The following is a 15,747-nucleotide window of genomic DNA, read 5'->3' on the forward strand; positions in this document are numbered from 1 at the left end:
CCTCTTCTTTGAATTTCATGTCGGATCTCCGGATACTCATTTCTTTTGAGTTTAAAAGGGACCTCAGGGATCACTTTCTTCTTGGCCAAAACATCATAGAAGTGGTCTTGATGGGCTTTGGAGATGAATCTTTCCATCTCCCATGACTCGGATGTGGAAGCTTTTGTCTTCCCTTTCCCCTTTCTAGAGGATTTTCCGGTCTTAGGTGCCATCAATGGTAATGGAAAAACAAAAAAGCTATGCTTTTACCACACCAAACTTAGAATATTGCTCGCCCTTGAGCAATAAACAAAAGAATAGATGAAGAAGAAGAAGAAATATGGAGAGGGAGAGGGAGAGGTGGTTTCGGCAAGAGGAGTGTAGAGGGATGTGTTGTGTGAATTTGATGAAGAATGGAGGTCTTTATATAGGGAAGGGAGGGGGGGAGGTTTCGGCCATATGGGTGGGTTTGGGTGGGAAATTGGTTTTGAATTTTGAAGGTAGGTGGGGTTTATGAGGTAGGTTTATGGGGAAGAGTAGATGGATGTGAGTTGTGAAGAGGTGATGGAGAAGAGAGATTGAGGTGATTGGTGAAGGGTTTTTGGGGAAGAGTGTTTATGGGGTTGTGTGAAAGAGAGTGGTAAGAAGAAGTGAGTGGAGGTAGGTGGGGATCCTGTGGGGTTCACAGATCTTGAGTGGATCCTGTGGGGTCCACAGATCCTGAGTGGATCCTGTAGGGTCCACAGATCCTGAGGTGTTCAAGGATTTACATCCCTGCACTCATTAGGCATGTAAAAATGCCTTAGCACACAACTCTGGGTGTTCAGCGCCAGGTTGGTGGCCATTTTGGGCGTTCAATGCCCATTTGTGTGCCATTTCTGGCGTTGAACGCCAGAACCATGCCTGTTCTGGCGTTCAGCGCCCAGAAGTTGCCTATTTTGGGCGTTCAGCGCCAGCACCATGCTCTGTTCTGGCGCTGAACGCCAGACAGAACTCCATAGATTCCCAGTTTCTCTATTATAGAGAGGGGCATGAGGTTTATTCCTGAACCAAGGTCACACAGGGCCTTAAAGATCATGGTGCCTATGGTACAGGGTATTATGAACTTTCCAGGATCCTGTCTCTTCTGAGGCAATGTCAATTGATCCAGATCACTTAGTTCATTGATGAACAAGGGAGGTTCAACTTCCCAAGTATCAATGCCAAATAATTTGGCATTCAGCTTCATGATTGCACCAAGAAACTTGGCAGTTTGCTCTTCAATAACATCCTCATTTTCTTCAGAAGAGGAATACTCATCAGAGCTCATGAAGGGCATAAGGAGGTTCAATGGAATCTCTATGGTCTCTAGATGAGCCTCAGAGTCCTTTGGTTCCTCAGAGGGAAGCTCCTTATTGACCACTGGACATCCCAGGAGGTCTTCCTCCTTGGGATTCACGTCCTCTCCTCTCCTCACAGGTTCGGCCATGGTGCTTATGTCAATGGCCTTGCACTCTCCTTTTGGATTCTCTTCTGTATTGCTTGGGAGAGTACTAGGAGGGATTTCAGTAATCTTTTTACTCAGCTGGCTCACTTGTGCTTCCAAATTTCTAATGGAAGATCTTGTTTCATTCATGAAACTTACAGTAGCCTTGGACAGATCAGAGACTAAGTTTGCTAAATTAGAAGTATTTTGTTCAGAGTTCTCTGTCTATTGCTGAGTGGATGATGGAAAAAGTTTTATTATTGTTAAACCTGTTTCTTCCACCATTCCTTGTTGAGGCTTTTGATCCTTCCATGAGAAATTTGGATGATTTCTCCATGATGAGTTATAGGTGTTTCCATAAGGTTCACCTAAGTAATTTACCTCTGCTATTGCAGGGTTCTCAGGATCATAAGCTTCTTCTTCATAAGAAGCCTCTTGAGTACTGTTGGATGCAGCTTGCATTCCATTCAGACTATGAGAAATCATATTGACTTGCTGAGTCAATATTTTATTCTGAGCCAATATGGCATTCAGAGTATCAACTTCAAGAACTCCCTTCTTCATAGGCGTCCCATTACTTACAAAATTCCTTTCAGAAGTGTACATGAACTGGTTATTAGCAACCATGTCAATGAGTTCTTGAGCTTCTGCAGGCGTTTTCTTTAGGTGAATAGATCCACCTGCAGAAGTATCCAACGACATCTTTGATAGCTCAGATAAACCATCATAGAATATATCCAGGATGGTCCATTCTGAAAGCATGTCAGAAGGACACTTTTTGATCAACTGTTTGTATCTTTCCCAAGCTTCATAGAGGGATTCACCTTCTTTTTGTCTGAAGGTTTGAACATCAGCTCTAAGCTTGCTCAGCTTTTGAGGAGGAAAGTACTTGGCTAAGAAAGCTGTGACCAGCTTATCCCAAGAGTTCAGGCTGTCTTTGGGTTGAGAATCCAACCATAATCTAGCTCTGTCTCTTACAGCAAAAGGGAAAAGCATGAGCCTGTAGACTTCAGGATCTATTCCATTAGTCTTAACAGTATCACATATCTGCAAGAATTCAGTTAAGAATTTGATGAGAGAAAAAGGGAACGATATTTTTTTTATTTTTGAATTTTTTTTATGAGAGAGAAAAACACTAAAAAGATGCAATGCATGAAATTTTTAGATCAAAACATGTGATGCATGCAAGAATGCTATGAATGTCAAGATGAACACCAAGAATACTATGAATGTCAAGATGAACATCATAGACACAATTTTGAAAAATTTTTAATGCAAAGAAAACATGCAAGACACCAAACTTAGAATTCTTTAATGCTTAGACACTAAGAATTCAAGAATGCATATGATAAACATGAAAAGACACAAAACATGAAATCATCAAGATCAAATAAGAAGACTTACCAAGAACAACTTGAAGATCATGATGAACACTATGAATGCATGGAAATTTTCGAAAAAATGCAAGATGCACATGCAGTTGATATCAAACTTATGATATGACTCAAGACTCAAACAAGAAACAGAAAAATATTTTTGCTTTTTATGATTTTCTAATTTTTTTTAGATTTTTTTTGGTATTTTTCGAAAATTAATTGAAAAAGGAAAAATAAGGATTCCAAAATTTTTAACATGAATTCCAGGAATCTTGCATTCTTAGTCTAAAGCTTCAGTCCAGGAATTAGACATGGCTCATGAGCCAGCCAAGCTTTCAATGAAAGCTCCGGTCCAAAACACTAGACATGGCCAATGGCCAGCCAAGCTTCAGCATGTAATTCAGACATGACACGCCTGACATACCCATTCCCAAAGGAATTAGACATGGCTTTACAGCCAGCCAGGCTTTACATGCTTCATGAAACACTAGAATTCATTCTTAAAAATTTTGAATCAAATTTTTGAAAACATTTTTATATTTTTCGAAAACAGATGAGAAATTTTTGAAAGATTTTTTTTTTGAAAAATTTTTGAAAAGAAAACAAAAAGAAAATTTCCTAATCCGAGCAACAGGATGAACCGTCAGTTGTCCATACTCGAACAATCCCCGGCAACGGCGCCAAAAACTTGGTGCATGAAATTGTGATATCCAGGCTCGAACAATCCCTGGCAATGTGAGCAACTTGGTACGCGTAATCGTGATTACACTTTAATTATGTAAAATTCATGGCTCTTTCTTTCCCTGGCAATGGCGCCAAGAACATGGTGCCAATACCATGGTTCACAACTTCAACACAACTAAACAGCAAGTGCACTGGGTCGTCCAAGTAATACCTTACGTGAGTAAGGGTCGAATCCCACGGAGATTGTTGGTATGAAGCAAGCTATGGAATGGATATCTTAGAAGCGAAATAAGATGAATTGAATAGAAAACAGTAGTACTTTGCATTAATCTTTGAGGAACAGCAGAGCTCCACACCTTAATCTATGGAGTGTAGAAACTCTAACGTTGAAAATACATAAGTGAAAGTCCAGGCATGGCCGAGAGGCTAGCCCTCAAACGTGATCTAAGATAGCATACAACTGATCAAAGATGGTTCAAAAGATACCTAATACAATAGTAAAAGGTCCTATTTATAATAAACTAGCTACTAGGGTTTACAGAAGTAAGTAATTGATGTATAAATCCACTTCCGGGGCCCACTTGGTGTGTGCTTGGGCTGGGCTTGAGTGTTGTACGTGTAGAGGTCCTTCTTGGAGTTGAACGCCAGCTTTTGTGCCAGTTTGGGCGTTCAACTCTGGTTTTGGCTCCTTTTCTGGTGCTGGACGCCAGATTTGGGTAGAAAGCTGGCGTTGAACGCCAGTTTACGTCGTCTATTCTTGGCCAAAGTATGAACTATTATACATTGCCGGAAAGCCCTGGATGTCTACGTTCTAACGCAATTGGAAGCGCGCCATTTCGTGTTCTGTAGCTCCAGAAAATCCACTTTGAGTGCAGGGAGGTCAGAATCCAACAGCATCAGCAGTCCTTCTTCAACCTCTGAATCTGATTTTTGCTCAAGTCCCACAATTTCAGCCAGAAAATACCTGAAATCACAGAAAAATACACAAACTCATAGTAAAGTCCAGAAATGTGAATTTAACATAAAAACTAATGAAAACATCCCTAAAAGTAACTAGATCCTACTAAAAACATACTAAAAACAATGTCAAAAAGCGTATAAATTATCCGCTCATCATACCTCTTTTAGAATTTTTCTGTAACTTTGATTTTGGATCTTGGAGGAGAATTGAATTCACTTCCTCTTTGGGTTTCTTGTTTCCTTTTCTGCAAATCTTGCTTGAGTCTTGGGTGTTGAGAATTGAGGAAATTCTGTCTCAATCTCACCTTGAGATCTCTCTCTGTTTTCGTTTCACTACACCATTTGAGAAATTGAAATTTGAATTTACTTTTTCTACTGTCTGATCTTAAATTCTCTTGCAATTGATCTTTGAATTGGATCAAGGAAGGTAGTGAGATCTAGACTTGGTTTTCTAGTCTCTTGACCCCTGAGATCCTGTATTTTTCTTTCTGTTTATTTTCTGAATGCTTCTTCAAGCCAATTTACTCTGCTGTTTGAAATCAATCTCAAATTAATTCATCCTTTATTCTCCTGTTTATTGCAATTTTCTTTTCTTTGTTTAATTTCTGCAATCCCATTTCCTAATTCTTTTTATAATTCAAGCAATTTATATTTCTTGCACTTTAAGTTTCAGTCATTTATATTTCTTGCAATCTAAGTTTCTGCAATTTATATTACTTGCACTTTAAGATTTAGCTTTTTTACTTTCTTTGTCCTTAAATTTACAGTCAATTACCCGTCTCCTTTTACAATTCATGCAATTTAGCTTCTGTCAATTACAAATCACCCAAATCAACTCTTGTTCGCTTGACTAAATCAACCACTAAACTAAAATTGCTCAATCCTTCAATCCCTATGGGATCGACCTCACTCACGTGAGTTATTATTACTTGATGCGACCCGGTACACTTGACGGTGAGTTTTGTGTTGGATCGTTTTCCACACACCACATATGGTTTACACGTGATTAATATATGAGTGTGTACCCAATTCTCAAGATTTTCACATAACTACAAAGCATGTTTTTATCTCTACCCAATGTACCCAACTTTCCCAAATTCTAATGATGAACACTCTCACTAGCCTAAGCTAATCAAAGATCCAAACAAGGGACATTTATTGTTTTTCACCTAGGCTTGTAATGTGCTACAATTAAGAACAAATGGGTTAAGCATAGGCTCAAAATTGGCTAGCAATGGAAGATAAAAGGGTAGGCTATTTGGGTAAGTGAGCTATTTGAACAATGGCCTCAATCATACAAATGCATGTATACACAAAATAATGGACATAAAGAATCAAACAAATCAAAGATTACACTCATAGGAAGAGAATAATGCACACAAGAATGAAAATAAGTGGTTATATGATGTAACCACACAATTAGGCTCAAAACTTACATGCTTGTGTTCTTTGCTCAAAACATGATCCACAAAGTGTACAATTCAAGAAAGTTCTAAAAAATTTTTTTCAACCAATTGGGGTGCCCTATAGATAAAATCCTTGGAAAATATCATGATTTTGACTAAGCTTAATATATACATATGCAATGCAACCAAAAATCCTAAAAGACCTAAAAATGAAATGCAAAAGTATTGGGATTAGAAACTTGTCACCCAAAAATGCCGAGCGGTCGGACGAACTCCCCACACTTAAAAGTTTGCACCGTCCTCGGTGCATCCAAAGATGAGAAAAGGGGGTACGGCAACTTTCCTAGTTGCTATCTTCAGCTGGTAGGTCAACCGTTGCTGCGTGTTCTTCTCCCGCTTTCGTTTTTGCTTATGATGACTCATCCTGAACATAGAAAACAGGAGATAATAAGACAAGTAAATGCACAAGCAAGGAAGCATGGATTGTTGGAATGGGGTAAATCACTAGAATTGAGTGAGTGAATTAGTGTGACTTTAATGAAAAATAAGTGTGTGGGTCCTAACTTGCATGCGGTTTAGAACTCACACCCTAGTATTTAGAAACCATGTCACAATTATACAAAAGAAGACACACATTTCACTCATTCTTGTGTGCTTGAAATACTTCAAAAGACTTGTAGGTTAAGTCAACCACACAAGTAGTGAAGAGGCATGAAAGCATTCAAGCAATTAATCAAGCAATTGTAAAATTGGATAATGCATGGACATTGATTCATGTGTAGGTAGGCTTAGTGAACAAAATAGTATATGAAACTCACACAACAATCAATAACACATAGTGAAGTTGTTGCAACACTTAAGTGACATAGAGGTGAAACACATGAATGCTATGGAACTTAGGAAAAAGAAGATAGAAGTGGAAATCAATCACATAGCAAGCATGGTCCACAAAGCTTTACAAAGCTCAAAAATATGTCACTAGGTAAGCTTTGATCCAATTTCACAATTCTACAATCTCAATGCATGAAATAAGTGATGTGAATAAGGGTAAACCATAAACAAGCATCACCTAAAAAAATGCAATGATAATATACAATTGCCTAACAATAGATGATGAATGCATGGTGGCCAAAATATGCAATTCAAAAGAGTTAAGAAGCTTAAAGGCAAAGTAACATTCTTTTGGTGCTCACAAATGTTAAACATGAAGACTCAAAACCAAATAACAAAATATAACCTCAACAATTAAATCCAACAATAAAAATTAAAAATAATGATGTTAAAATAACATCTCATCAATAATCAGCAGCAAGAAACAATAAACAATATTAATACTCCAACACTTATAAAGAAAAATAGAAAATAAAATAAAAATGTACTAATTAAACAATTAACTAACTAACTAAAAGAAGTGGTTATGGATGGTGTTTGGTAGTGTTGGGTGATGATTGAGGGGTGGAAAGCGAGGAGAGGAAGGAAAGAAATGGAAAGAAGAGAAGAAAAGAAGGTGGGTGAAACATGGCAATCCACGCGTGCACGTCATGTGCGCGTAAGCGTGGATTGAAGAAATAGAAGCGACGCGTACGCGCGGCTGACGCGTACACATGTGGTGCACGAAATTGTAAATCACACTTTTCACAACTCGTACCACTAACCAGCAAGTGCACTGGGTCGTCCAAGTAATACCTTACGTGAGTAAGGGTCGATCCCACAGAGATTGTCGGCTTGAAGCAAGCTATGGTTATTTTGTAACTCTTAGTCAGGAAATTAGTAATAAAAATGATTGGGTTTATGAAGAGTAAATAACATAAAATAAATAATACTTGTTATGCAGTAATGGAGAACAGGTTGAGGTTTTGGAGATGCTCTGTCTTCTGAATCTCTGCTTTCCTAATGTCTTCTTCTTCACGCACGCAAGGCTCCTTCCATGACAAGCTGTATGTTGGTGGATCACCGTTGTCAATGGCTACCATCCATCCTCTCAGTGAAAATGGTCCAAATGTGCTGTCACCGCACGGCTAATCATATGTTGGTTCTCACTCATGTTGGAATAGGATCCATTGATCCTTTTGCGTCTGTCACTACACCCAGCACTCGCGAGTTTGAATCTCGTCACAGTCATCCCATCCCGGATCCTACTCAGAATACCACAGACAAGGTTTAGACTTTTCGGATCTCAAGAATGGCCGCCAATAATTCTAGCCTATACCACGAAGGTTCTAATCTAAGATTAGAAACCCAAGAGATATGCACTCAAGCTATTGCAGATAGAACAGAGGTGGTTGTCAGGCACGCGTTCATAGGTGAGAATGATGATGAGTGTCACGGATCATCACATTCATCAGGTTGAAGTGCCAGTGAATATCTTAGAATAGAAACAAGCGTGATTGAATGGAAAACAGTAGTAATTGCATTAATTCATCGAGACACAGCAGAGCTCCTTACCCCCAACCATGGAGTTTAGAGACTCATGCCGTAGAAAATACAAGTTCTGATGTAAAATGTCATGAGGTACAAAATGAATCACTAAAAGTAGTTTTTATAACAAACTAGTGACCTAGGGTTACAAAAAATGAGTAAGCTAAGATAGTTAGTGTAAAAATCCACTTCCGGGGCCTACTTGGTGTGTGCTTGGGCTGAGCATTGAAGCTTTCACATGTAGAGACTTTTCTTGGAGTTAAACGCCAGCTTTTGTGCCAGTTTGGGCGTTTAACTCCAGCTTTTATTCCAGTTCTGGCGTTTAACACCAGAATAGGGTAGAAAGTTGGCGTTTAAACGCCAGTTTGCGTCATCAAAACTCGGGAAAGGTATGGACTATTATATATTGATGGAAATCCCAGGACGTCTACTATCCAACACAATTGAGAGGGCGCCAATTAGGCTTCTGTAACTCGAGAAAATCTATTTCGAGTGCAGGAGGGTCAGAATCCAACAGCATCTGCAGTCCTTTTTCAGCCTTTGAATCAGATTTTTGCTCAGGTCACTTAATTTCAGCCAGAAAAAACCTGAAATCATAGAAAAACACAAAAACTCATAGTGAAGTCCAGGAATGTGATTTTTGAATAAAAATAAATAAAAACATAATAAAAACTAACTAAAATATACTAAAAACATACTAAAAACAATGCCAAAAAGCGTATAAATTATCCGCTCATCACAACACCAAACTTAAATTGTTGCTTGTCCCCAAGCAACTGAGAACAAAACATGATAAAAAGAAGAGAATATACTATAAATTCCATAATATCAATGAGGCTTAGTTTAGATTAGATGAGCGGGGCTTGTAGCTTTTTGCTTCTGAACAGTCTTGGCATCTCATTTTTTCCTTTGAAGTTCAGAATGATTGGCATCTATAGGAATTTAGAATTAAGATAGTGTTATTGATTCTCCTAGTTTAGTATGTTGATTCTTGAACACAACCACTTTGAGTCTTGGCCGTGGCCCTAAGCACTTTGTTTTTCCAGTATTACCACCGGATACATAAATGCCACAGACATATAACCGGGTGAACCTTTTCAGATTGTGACTTAGCCTTGCTAAAGTCCCAATTAGAGGTGTCCAGAGTTCTTAAGCACACTCTTTTTGCTTTGGATCACAACTTTAACCACTCAGTCTCAAGCTTTTCACTTGGACCTTCACGCCAGAAGCACATGGTTAGGGACAACTTGATTTAGCCGCTTAACCCAGGATTTTATTCTTTTGAGCCCCTCCTATCCATTAATGCTCAAAGCCTTGGATCCTTTTTACCCTTGCCTTTTGGTTTAAAGGGCTATTGGCTTTTTCTGCTTGCTTTTTTTTCTTTTTCTTTTGATTTTCGCAACTTTTCTCTTTTTTTCGCAAGCTTTGTTATTCACTGCTTTTTCTTGCTTCATGAATCAATTTTTATGATTTTTCAGATCATCAATAACATTTCTCTTTTTCCATCATTCTTTCAAGACCCAACAAATTTAACATTCACAACTTTACTATAAAAAATATGCACTGTTCAAGCATTCATTCAGAAGACAAGAAATATTGCCACCACATCAAAATAATTAAACTAATTTAAAGATAAAATCTGAAATTCATGTACTTCTTGTTCTTTTGTAATTAGGCACATTTTTCATTTAAGAGAGGTGAAGGATTTATGGGACATTCATAACATCAAGGCATAGACTCTAATTTTTATTAATCATAAGGAAATTAGACATAAAATAAACATAAAGGCAGACCCATAATAACAATAAAAACGAAGAAATTAAAAATATAAAAATAAATGACTCTTAAAATAGAACTCTAATAATAAAAGTTATTACAGAGTTGGGACTCAACAACCTTTGTTTTAGGGGGTGGATGCTCCTTCAATTTGTGGGGTATCTGGTCCCTCAAGGGAGAGCTTCTAGCGCTTCAGCTCCTGTAGCTCGCGCCCTTGCTTTTCCTGTTCCTTAAGCAGCTTGCAGAGCATGCTATTTTGATTTTGCTATTCTCCCTTAAGTTGCTCCATAGCTTCTTGCAGCTTTGTGACAGATGCTTCTAGGTGGGTCCAGTAGTCAATTTGAAGAATTTCTGGGAGGAACTCCTGTGCCCTCCTTTGATGGGGTTATCTTGCACTTGTTGTCCTTCCATTGACTTCATGGTGATTGGGTGTTCGACTGGGATGAATTCATCTACTCCCATCTTCACTCCAGCATCTTTACACAGCAGAGAGATTAAGCTTGGGTAAGCCAATTTGGCTTCAGTGGAGTTCTTATTTGCAATTGTGTAAATTTCACAAGAAATCAGATGATGAATCTCCACTTCGTTTTCCAGCATAATGCAATGAATCATCACTGCCCTTTTTACAATGACCTCAGAGCGATTGCTAGTGGGCAGTATAGAACGCCCAATAAAGTCCAACCAGCCTCTAGCGATTGGTTTGAAATCTCCTCTCTTGAGTTGGTTTGGGACAGCTTTTATGTTGGTTATCCATTTAGTTCCAGGGAGGCATATGTCCTTTAAAACTTGGTCCAACCCCTTATCTACTCTCACCATTCTCCTATTAAAGGATTCTGGATCATCTTGTAATTGAGGCAGTTTGAAGGCCTCTCTTATTTTGTCCAGGTGGAAGTAAATAATCCTCCCTCTGACCATAGTTCGAAAGGTATGAAAGGCGGTTCCAGTTATTCTCTTCTTATCTGTCAGCCACAGATTTGAGTAGAATTCCTGAACCATGTTTCTCCCCACCTTTGTCTCAAGATTAGCTAGAATTTCCCAGGCTCTGTTTTGAATATGTTCTTGGATCTCCGGGTATTCGTCTTCTTTCAGATCGAATTTAACTTCCAGGATCACTGACCTCAGACCCATTATTTTGTGGTAATAGTCTGCATGTTCTTTGGTTAAGAACCTCTCTTGATTCCAAAGACTCTTTGGAGTATTCTCTTTCTTGCCTCTTGAATTGGTTTGTTTTCCCTTAGGAGCCATGATCTTAATGAGTCTTAGCTTGGTGATCACGGAAAAACACACCAAACTTAGAGGTTTTCTTGCCCTCAAGTAAAAGAAAGGAAAGGAGAGAGATAGGAGGAGAGTCAAATTCGAATGGTGGAGAGATGGGGATGGCCGAATGTGTATTTATAGGTGGAGGTGAGGGATTTCGAAAATTTGAAAAAGATATGATATAAAGATATGATTGGTAAAAAAAAATAGAATCATGATATGAAAAAGATGAGATTTTTAAAATGGAAAAGATATAAAGGAGTTAAATCTGAAAATATGTTGATGCATCTAAGAATTAAAAGATGAAATGATGAGTTGGAAAAGATTTGGAAAGAAATTGAGAAGATAATTGAGTTTTTGAAGAAGATTTGGAAAGGATTTGAAAGAAAATTGAAAAAGAATTTAGAAAATTATTGAATTTTGGAAAATTGAAGGTGAATGATGAAAATTTGTAACATGTTTATGCAGAAAATTATGAATCAAAACATGAAAATTTGAAAAATTTTGAAGTGGAAAACAAAATCTTCTTCCCCTGCCTTTTTGGCGTTAATCGCCCAGAATGGTACCCATTCTGGCGTTTAACGCCCAAAATGGTATCTTTAGTGGCGTTAAACGCCCAGAATGGTATCCATTTTGGCGTTTAACGCCCAAAATATCCCTTAGTGGCGTTTTCTTGCCATTGAGCTCCTTTTCTCTGCTTTTTGCGCTGAATCCTTCTGTAACTCTGTGAATTCCTACAATTGATAATTAACCTTGAAGTTAATTTATATCAAACCCCCAATAAATATTATTTAAAGAACAAATAAACTTGCTAATGGATGGGTTGCCTCCCAGCAAGCGCTTCTTTATTGTCTTTAGTTGGACCTTTATTGAGCTTTAGTCCAGTCTCAGTTTTGAGCATTCTTGCTCAAAATTGCTTTCAAGATAATGTTTGACTCTCTATCCATTAACAATGAACTTTTTGTTAGAGTCAATATCCTGAAGCTCAACATATCCATATGGTGACACACTTGTAATCACATATGGTCCCTTCCACTGGGATTTTAATTTCTTGGGAAATAATCTGAGCCTAGAGTTAAACAGTAGAACCTTCTGTCCTGGCTCAAAGACTCTGGATGACAGTTTCTTGTCATGCCACCTTTTTGTTTTTTCCTTATAAATTTTTGCATTTTCAAAAGCATTGAGTCTGAATTCCTCTAGCTCATTTAACTAGAGCAATCTTTTCTCTCCAGCTAACTTAGCATCCAGGTTTTGGAATCTAGTTGCCTAGTAGGCCTTATGCTCCAGTTCCACGGGTAGATGACAGGCTTTGCCATACACAAGCTGGTATGGAGAGGTTCCTATAGGAGTCTTGAATGCTATTCTGTATGCCCACAGAGCATCATCCAAGCTTTTTTCCCAATCCCTTCTATGGGCAATTACAATCCGATCCAGGATTCTTTTTAGTTCTCCATTAGAGACTTCAGCCTGCCCATTTATCTGTGGATGATATGGAGTTGCTACTTTGTGGCTAATTCCATATCGGACCATAGCAGAGTAAAGCTGTTTATTGCAGAAATGAGTGCCTCCGTCACCGATTAGTACTCTGGGGACACGAAATCTGCTGAAAATATGTTTTTAGAGGAACTTCAACACTGTCTTAGTATCATTAGTGGGTGTGGCAATTGCTTCTACCCATTTAGATACGTAGTCTACTGCCACCAGAATGTAAGTGTTTGAGTATGATGGTAGGAAAGGACCCATGAAGTCAATACCCCATACATCAAACAACTCAATCTCTAAGATCCCTTGTTGAGGCATGGCATAACCATGAGGCAAGTTACCAGCTCTCTGGAAACTATCACAGTTACGCACAAACTCTCGGGCATCTCTATAGAGAGTAGGCCAGTAGAAGCCACATTGGAGGACCTTAGTGGTTGTTTGCTCACCTCCGAAATGTCCTCCACACTGTGATCCATGGCAATGCCATAGGATCTTCTGTGCCTCTTCTCTAGGCACGCATCTGCGGATCATTCCATCCGCACATCTCTTAAAGAGATATGGTTCATCCCATAAGTAGTACTTTGCATCAGAAATTAGTTTTTTTATTTGCTGCCTGCTGTACTCCTTGTGTATGAACCTCACAGCTTTATAATTTGCAATGTCTGAAAACCATGGTGCTTCCTGAATGGCGAAGAGTTGCTCATCTGAAAAGGTCTCAGAGATCTCAGTAGGAGGGAGGGACGCCCCTGCTACTGGTTCTATCCGGGACAGGTGATCAGCTACCTGGTTCTCTGTCCTTTTTCTGTCTCTTATTTCTATATCAAACTCTTGCAGAAGCAACACCCATCTTATGAGCCTGGGTTTTGAATCCAGATTTGTGAGTAGATATTTAAGAGCAGCATGGTTAGTATACACAATCACTTTTGAACCTACTAAATAGGATCTAAACTTATCAATGGCATAAACCACTGCAAGCAGCTCTTTCTCTGTTGTTGTGTAATTCTTCTGTGCGTCATTTAGAATATGGCTTGCATAGTAAATGACGTGTAGAAGCTTGTTGTGCCGCTGTCCTAATACTGCACCAATAGCATGGTCACTGGCATCACAAATTAATTCAAATGGTAATGTCCAGACTAGTGCAGAAATGACTGGTGCTGTGACCAGCTTAGCTTTCAGAGTTTCAAACGCCTGCAGACACTCTCTATCAAAGATAAATGGCGTGTCAGCAGCTAACAGATTGCTCAGAGGTTTTGCAATTTTCGAGAAATCCTTTATAAACCTCCTGTAGAATCCTGCATGCCCCAGAAAGCTTCTGATTGCCTTAACATTGGCAGGTGGTGGCAATTTTTCAATTACCTTTACCTTAGCTTGATCTACCTCTATTCCCTTGTTTGAAATTTTGTGCCCAAGGACAATTCCTTCAGTTACCATGAAGTGACATTTCTCCCAGTTTAAAACTAGGTTAGTCTCTTGGCACCTTTTCAGAACAAGTACTACATGGTCAAGATAGGAGCTGAAAGAGTCTCCAAATACTGAGAAGTCATCCATGAAGACATCCAGAAAATTTTCTACCATATCAGAGAAAATAGAGAGCATGCACCTCTGAAAGGTTGCAGGTGCATTGCATAGGCCAAAAGGCATCCTTCTGTATGCAAATACTCCAGATGGACATGTGAATGCTGTTTTCTCTTGGTCTTGGGGATCTACTGCAATTTGGTTATAACCTGAATAGCCATCCAAAAAGCAGTAGTATTCATGACCTTATAGTCTCTCTAGCATCTGGTCTATGAATGGCAAAGGAAAATGATCCTTTCTGGTGGTTGTATTGAGCCTTCTGTAGTCAATACAGATACACCACCCTGTAACTGTTCTTGAAGGAACCAGTTCTTTTTTTTCATTATGAATCACTGTCATACCTTCCTTCTTCGGGACGACTTGGACAGGGCTCACCCAGGGGCTATCAGAGATAGGATAAATAATTCCAGCCTCTAGTAACTTAGTGACCTCCTTCTGCACCACCTCCTTCATGGCTGGATTCATCCGCCTTTGTGGTTGAACCACTGGCTTAGCATCATCCTCCAAAAGGATCTTGTGCATGCATCTGGCTGGGCTAATGCCCTTAAGATCACTTATGGACCACCCAAGAGCTGTCTTGTATGTCCTTAGCACTAGAAGTAGTGCCTTTTCTTCCTGTGGCTCTAAGGCAGAGCTTATGATCACAGGGAAAGTGTCATTCTCTCCGAGAAACGCATATTTCAGAGATGGTGGTAGTGGTTTGAGCTTGGGTTTAGGAGGCCTCTCTTCTTCCTGAGGAGTTTTCAGAGGTTCTTTCATTTTCTCTGGTTCCTCCAGATCAGGCTGGACATCTTTAAAAATGTCCTCTAACTCTAATTCGAGACTCTTAGTCATATTGATCTCTTCTACCAAAGAGTCAATAATATCAGCGGTCATGCAGTCATTTGATATGTCTGGATGCTGCATAGCTTTGACAGCATTTAACTTGAATTCATCCTCATTGACTCTCAGGGTCACTTCCCCTCTTTGGACATCAATGAAAGTTTGTCCAGTTGCTAGGAAGGGTCTTCCTAGAATGAGGGTTGCACTCTTGTGCTCCTCCATTTCCAGCACTACAAAGTCAGTGGGAAAGGCAAATGGCCCAACCTTGACAATCATGTCCTCAATTATGCCTGATGGATATTTAATAGAGCCATCAGCAAGTTGAAGACATATTCGGGTTGGTTTGACCTCTTCAGTCAAGCCAAGCTTTCTAATAGTGGATGCAGGGATTAGGTTGATACTTGCCCCAAGGTCACATAGAGCTGTCTTGGCACAAGTATCCTCTAATGTGCATGGTATCATGAAGCTTCCAGGATCCTTAAGCTTCTCTGGTAAGCTTGTTAGAATGACTGCAATGCATTCTTCAGTGAGAAAAACTTTTTTAGTT

This window comes from Arachis ipaensis, chromosome B01, assembly GCF_000816755.2.
Source record: "Arachis ipaensis cultivar K30076 chromosome B01, Araip1.1, whole genome shotgun sequence".
Classification (NCBI taxonomy): Eukaryota; Viridiplantae; Streptophyta; class Magnoliopsida; order Fabales; family Fabaceae; genus Arachis; species Arachis ipaensis.